Source organism: Mustela lutreola, chromosome 9 (genome assembly GCF_030435805.1).
Source record: "Mustela lutreola isolate mMusLut2 chromosome 9, mMusLut2.pri, whole genome shotgun sequence".
Classification (NCBI taxonomy): domain Eukaryota; kingdom Metazoa; phylum Chordata; class Mammalia; order Carnivora; family Mustelidae; genus Mustela; species Mustela lutreola.
This window is the reverse complement of record NC_081298.1, coordinates 51,094,286-51,101,223: the sequence shown is the minus strand read 5'-3', so window position 1 is coordinate 51,101,223 and position 6,938 is coordinate 51,094,286. Positions and strand designations below refer to the sequence as shown.

At 42.4% G+C, this 6,938-nt stretch overlaps 1 long non-coding RNA gene across 1 annotated transcript; it reads right to left on the bottom strand.

The window, feature by feature from the left end:
* Positions 1–860: 860 nt before the first annotated feature.
* Positions 861–2,852, bottom strand: LOC131808263 (uncharacterized). Its single transcript, XR_009344756.1, has 2 exons — positions 2,727–2,852; positions 861–1,376 (listed from the first exon to the last, which is right to left on the bottom strand). It is a non-coding gene; the product is annotated as an uncharacterized LOC131808263 (long non-coding RNA).
* Positions 2,853–6,938: the final 4,086 nt, after the last annotated feature.

Here is a 6,938-nt window from a genome sequence, read left to right as displayed (position 1 = left end):
TTTGGACTTCTCAGTCTCTAGAACTGCAAGGAATAGTACATGTTTTGCTGTTTCAGCCACCCAGTCTGTCATCATTTCTTGCAGCAACTTGAACTGAATAAGGCAGAGCCCAAGTCCTGGTTAATCCCTGCTTCTACTCATTTCCCGTCAGAAAGAGCTTCTAATCCAGAACTGACCTCTGCTTTCCATACACGTGCTTCAGACTCCTTCTGTGAGAGCCCAGACTTTGTAAAAGACTCCTCCCTCATGGCTACCAGCATTCTGTGACTCCTGAGGAATGTCCTCCCTGACTGTACTGAGTCAATCAATCTGATTTTGATTCTGGAGTCCCAGGATCAAGGACTGCATCAGGCTTCCAGCTTCATGGGGAGTCCGCTTCTCCCTCTGACCTTCTCCCCTCTCATGCTCTCTCTCTCTCTCTCTCTGTCTCTCTCAAATAAATAAATAAAAATCTTTTAAAAGTCTGATTTTAACAGACCATAAGCTTGTTCTTGCTGGTCTTTGGAAGATTAGGCATTAGCCCTTCGGAGAAAGTTCTGAATGGCTGCTTCATGAAGGGGTGAACTGTGTCCCCAAGGTCTCTTTTTGCTGCCTTCTAATCACAGATGCTGAGACAAATCCTCCCAGGTGCTGGTTTTTCAAAGCACTTAATGCTTTGGCTTTGTAGTTCCTCACTTGACAGTTCTGCTTTAATCAGTTTGTGACAAAACAGCCAATTGGTGGTGGATGCAAAGTGCACTGATAAAGTTAATATCAGGGAACAATTTTTTGAGTGTCAAGCATGTGCATGTGTGTGCACACACATATCCATGTGCTAAGCATTATGGTAAATTTCTGACAAGAACTAAAACATCAAAATATCAGGATACCCCATTAGCTGATATTTTTATTATTCCTACATCCTAAACTATGAAAAACAGGGTCAGAGAATCAGAAGTGGCAAAAAGAATCAATATTTGAGGCAGTTCGATTTCACAGCCAGCCTTGATCAATAGGCATGTACACCTGTGTCTAGTTTCAGCTCTGTGTAACCTTGCCATAACCTTGGATAAGCCATTCATCTCTCAAGTTCAGGTTCTTGGTCCAAAGAGGGAAGGGGCACAGGTTGAGTGCCTCCAGTGGGACTTCCTGGCAGGCTTGTTCATCCAAGCATTCCTGTTTCAGTTTGAGTAATTGAATCCAGTCTTTGTTTTACCAAAGGCCAAGCTTGTCCAGTGTGTCCATGCCACCAGCCAACAGCATTTGTCCATGCCATGTAACAACTGAGCAACATTCATAGGAATGGGGGGAGGAAAAGATGTCCACAGGTGTTGACAGATGTTCTGCATGGAGGGACAGGAGCTGGGGCCATGACCTGCTGTTTCTAGTGGCCTTTTCTGTCGAGTTAAAACAAATGGCAATTATTTGCAACGGCAGGGATGAAAGTAGAGGGTATTATGCCAAGCGAAATAAGTCAGTCAGAGAAAGACAATTATCATATGATCTCACTCATATGTGGAGTTTAAGAAACAAAACAGAATCATAGGGGAGTAAAGGAAAAAAATAAAACAAGATGAAGTCAAAGAGGGAGACAAACTAGAAGAGACTTTAAAAAAAAAGATTTTTATTTACTTATTTGACAAACAGAGATCACAAGTAGGCAGAGAGGAAGAGAGAGAGAGGAGGATGCAGACTCCCCAGGGAGCAGAGAGCCTGGACCCTGAGACCATAACCTGAGTTGAAGGCAGAGGCTTTAACCCACTGAGCCAGCCAGGTACCCCTCAGAAGAGACTCTTAATCACAGTAAACAAACTGAGGGTTCTTGGAGGGGAGGGGGATGGGTGGATGGGGTAACTGGGTGATGGACATTAAGGAAGGCATGTGATACAGTGAGCACTGGGTGTTATAAAAGACTGATGAATCACTAACCTGTATGTCTGAAGCTAGTATTTTATGTTAATTAATTGTATTTAGATTAAAATTTTCCCTAAAAATAATTTTAAAATAAAATAAATAACAATCAAATAATGATCAGAGTTATCCAGCAGGGAGTATCAGATCTAGATGTCAGTTAAATTTAAGGGGCTTGCCGAAGTTTAGGAGAGTCACGCTAGGTCATTTTCCTGTGTGGGGAAGTCTTCAGGGGCAGTTCCAAAGACAAGGAATATTAATATTTCTCCTTCCCCCATTCCTCCTAGAGCCAAAGATGTTTCCTCCACTCACCCACTGGCCCTGTATGTGGGTGTTGCTTTCTCTCTTCCAATCAAAAAATCAGTGAGTAACTAGAACTTCACCTTTTACAGTATCCCCCTACCACTGACCTTTTGTCTTTAATGGCCATGGGCAACAGGGACAAAGACATTTTTTAAAAACTTACAGAGATCCATTATGCTCTACTAACTTGGCCTGCATGGGCCACTGCAAAGGGATTCTGTGAACCGTGTACTCAGATGAATGGTCATTATCTTCAAAAAGGCAGGGGCAGTGATACAAACAGGAATCAAAAAAGCAAGAGTTGGGGTGCCTGTGTGGCTCAGTGGGTGAAAGCATCTGCCTTCGGCTCAGGTCATGATCCCAGGGTCCTGGGATCGAGCCCCACATCAGGCTCTCTGCTCTGCGGGGAGCCTGCTTCCTCTGTCTCTCTGCCTGCCTCTCTGCCTACTTGTGATCTCTGTCAAATAAATAAATATAATCTTTTTTAAAAAAAAGCAAGAGTTAATGGACCATCAGAATAATGGAGTACCAACACTTTTTTGTCCTTGGCTTGAATCCTCAAGGTCCAGAGTCTCAACAAAATTTTCATTTTGGTCTCATCTGACTCAATTGTCCACCCCTGGGCCAGTTGGCAGTTATACTGAGAACTGGAAATTTTCCTTAGAAAGAGTATTTGTCAGGTAAACCAAGGAAATGTCCATTATAGGAAGTTAGGCCTTTTGTCGTGGTACTCCATTAGCACCCTCCTGACTGTTAAAGAAAAAAAATTGTGACACCCATTAAAGACAGTAAGGAAGATTTTATTCAAGGGATGCTACTACGATGGGATTTTATTTTATAGTATGGGAGATAAATCTGGCTCATCTCAGACAAATGGAGATTTACAGCTAAGGGCATGGTGGGGGTCACTGAATGTAAAATTAAGATGGAATATCAAGGGTAAGGATGAAGGGATTCTGGCTAAACCATCTGGACAGTAATATTGTTGAAGGAAGGCTAGGGTCATAAACTATTGAGATCAGGGGATAAGGAATTTTTTAAAAGACTTATTAATACATTTTAGAGAGAGGGAGCAGGGGTAGGGGTAGAGAGAGAGGGAAAGAGAATTTTAATCAGACTCTTCACTGAGCATAGAGCCTGAGGTGAGGCTTAATCTCAGGACCGTGAGATCAGGACCAGAGCAGAAACCAAGAGTCAAACGTTCAACCAGCTGCACCAACCAGGTGCCCTGGGAATAAGGGATTTGATCAGATATTAAGCGTTATAGATACTGAAGCACCTGGGTGGCTTAGTTGGTTAAATCTCTGGCTTTGGCTTAGGTCATGATCTGATCCCAGGATCAAGCCTGGCATTGGGCTTGCTGCTCAGTGGGGAGTCTGGTTCTCTCTCTCCCTCTGCTATTCCCCCTGCTCAGGCTCTCTCTCTGTCAAAATAAATAAATCTTAAAAAAAAAAAAAGAGTGGTAAGATACCAGGGGTGAGAGATAAGGAATTTGATCAGATATCAAGAGTAGGATAGGAGATTGCTGAAAAATTGACTAAGCAGACTTCTTGCTAAAACTGGGCTAAGTGGGTGGAGCCTGAGGTCAAGGCTGGACAGAAAGAGGACTCAGAGGAACTTGACTCCAGTCTGGTCAAGGAGAAAATCTTCATCATCCATGACCATTGTATTTTCTGCAGTCACACATTTTACTAATTCTTTTAACAGACATTCAGTGAACGAGAAACATGAACACAGCAGCAATAATATAACAAATGTAAGCGCTCTAGCAGAGACAAAGGCAGTATAGGAATCGACCTCATCAGATTTAGAATATGCATGACTCCATGACTGAATTACTACCACTGCTTGACTGTTGAGATTAAGATGTAGTAGAGAGGATCAGAGGGAAGGGAGGGAAATCTGAATGGGAGTCATCAGAAAGGGAGACAAACCATGAGGCACCTTTAACTATAGGAAACAAACTGAGAGTTGCTGGGGGGGGAGGGGAGTTGGAGACATGGAGTAACTGGGTGATAGGCATTAAGGAGGACACATGATGTGATGAGCACCAAGGGTTATCCACAACTGATGAGTTACTAAATTCTCTGAAACCAATGATGTACTATCTAATGGCTAATTGAATTTAAATATCTAAAAAAGACACTTAAAAAAAAGATGTAGCATATCTCACAATATCCTTTGAGTGGAAGAATGTGCGGAATTTCCTCACCTCTGCTGTCCAAGTCCCATGGCTAGTAGCCACATGTGGCTAATGACCACTTAAAAGGTGGCCAATTCAAATGGAGAAATGCTGTAAAAGCAGAATAAACACTGGCTTTCAAAGACATATTGTAACCAAAGGTCAGAGAGTATTGCCACCCTCACATCACAAACATCGCATGACTTCTACAGCTAATGAGAGTGGGACCCAAGATGGGAGATGTCAACCTGAAAGTCCATGATGTCAGAAAGAACATGGGGAAGAAAGAATCACAATCCTGGAGTGGATGGGCTGAGGACTGTCAGAATGCCTTTTTCTCCAGAATTCACTGTAGATAACATCTGTATGCCTCACATTTTCAAGGGAAAATTATGAAAACGCATATATACCCACAGCCATAGTATAATTATGTTTGAAATGTATTCAGAACTACTCCAGTCAGTAAATTGCATATTTTCACATTTAGCTTCTCAATTTTCTCTTCGGCACCTCCCATTCGTGAAATCCCAACATAAATCCCATCTCTTGCCTAAGGACCATAAACTACCTCACTATCAAAGGCTACAGGTCATTCATTCATTTGATTCATTCAAAGCAACCTAATCTTGAGTGATGTCTTAGGCGCTCTTCTAGGGACTGGTGACACGGTGAACAAAATAGGTAAAGATCTCACTTTCATGGAGCCTATCTGGTATTTAGGGGAAAATCTTTCCTTATCAACATGAAAAGACTTATTATGGATGTTGCTTAGAATTTCAGGTTTTTTTTTTTTTTTTTCTTGACAGTATCTCAGGTGATCATCTTTGAGGTGGTTCTGAAAAATACCTTTGGGGGGTACTGAATCGACTTTCTGAGTCAGACACTTTCCTAAAGACAGGGGTCACAGGAAAAGTGACAACTGTCACTCTTGCAGTAAGAACAGGGATCACAATACTTGAAACAGAGATATGCTGCTCAGCTGTCAGAAAGTCCACAAGCCTCCAAATGTGTGTAGCCAACTAATGGAACATGTAACTCAGAGGTTATCATCCTGAGAGCAATGGGAAATCCCTCTAGTTAAGGACTCTCCTTGATGGAAGCTTGACAATGGCATTTATTTACTTACTATGATGTTTAGGTAATTATACACATTAAGGTGAGACTATTGTAACAGCCATACTTCCATAAAAAAGAAAATTTTTTTGTGGTTTCTAATCTAGGAATCAGCCAGTGAATAATTCTATATCAGTGTCCAGTTACCTGGCTAAACATGTAATTTATTTATATTTCTGAGGGTAAGCTGAATTGTGATCACTGAGCCAGCTGTGTTCCAGTAACTACTCATTTACCCAACATAACAGATATAAGAAGGTAAAAGGCTTCTAAGAAGACTGTTACTTATATTTTGAACCACATTTTGGCAGGCATAACTTGCAACTTGTGCTTAGTGGTAAGATTTCTGATATTTACTTTCTCCTTCCTTTGGCAAGTCAAGTTAGTTAAAAAGTAATTAGAGTTGAGTCCATTGTTTTTCTTAAATGTTTACAGAGATATAGAACTCTCAAGTTTCTTTACTAGACAGGATTGGATCACATTAGTGATAAAGATCAGAATGATTTACATTGCTAAAACGAGAACTTCCTGTCAGTTTGGAGAAAGATCATTTTTATCAAAGCGATACAGACGTCCTTTTTTTATTTAAATTTTACAAGGTAAAGTCAGTGAATACATCCAACTTGACGAATATGTCTCTAAAATGTCAATCCAGGCAAAGCTTTTTCTTCCTACAGTTTGGAGCCTACGTGGTGACGTTTTTAAAATGCTTTCAGTCCCTCAGTGAGGCTTTTAGAAGGTAGCCAGGGCTTACTACGTGCCAGGCACTATGTCAGGTGTTGTAGCTAAAGGGAAGGAGAGCTTGGAGGCTGGCTGGGGAGGGACATCCATGACACAACCACAGCTAGAAATGGAGGCCAGTGCTAGAAAAGAGAGAGCAGGCTGCATGGAGAGTGTGTACCATGGGGCTTGTGAGCTCACGAATAAGTGGGAGTAACTGGAGTGGGGAGATGGGGGAGAGGAAGAGGGTCTTCCCATCAATGGGAATCACCTGTGCTTGGAGGCAGGCACCATGAGGGGTCTCCACAGGAAGAGGGAGGCAGTGTGGTTGAAGGGCAGAGAGATGGGGCAGAACAGGCATCAGTCAGTTGGAGCGGTATGAAGAGACTGATGGGAGGATTATGGGTGCCTTTGGAGGACTGGGAATTTGTTAGAAGATCAGTGCAGATTTCTATGGAGACAAATGCCAGGAACTGATAGGTCTTGGAAAGGTCACTCTGGCTGCCTTTTGGCAAAGGGGTTGGTAAAAGGCACTTGCAGTTGTGAACACAGCAGGTGGGAGATGAGTGCAGGAAATCAGGTGTGGGAGCATGGGAACTTGGTTCGGGGGTATATAAGGGAGAATAGCCTTTAAGGAGTTCCACAAATTGGCACCAGCTGTGGCTTCATTACAGAGCTGGCAGGGGGAGGTGGGTGAGTCCTGGAGGTTACAGAAATTACACAAGAAAGG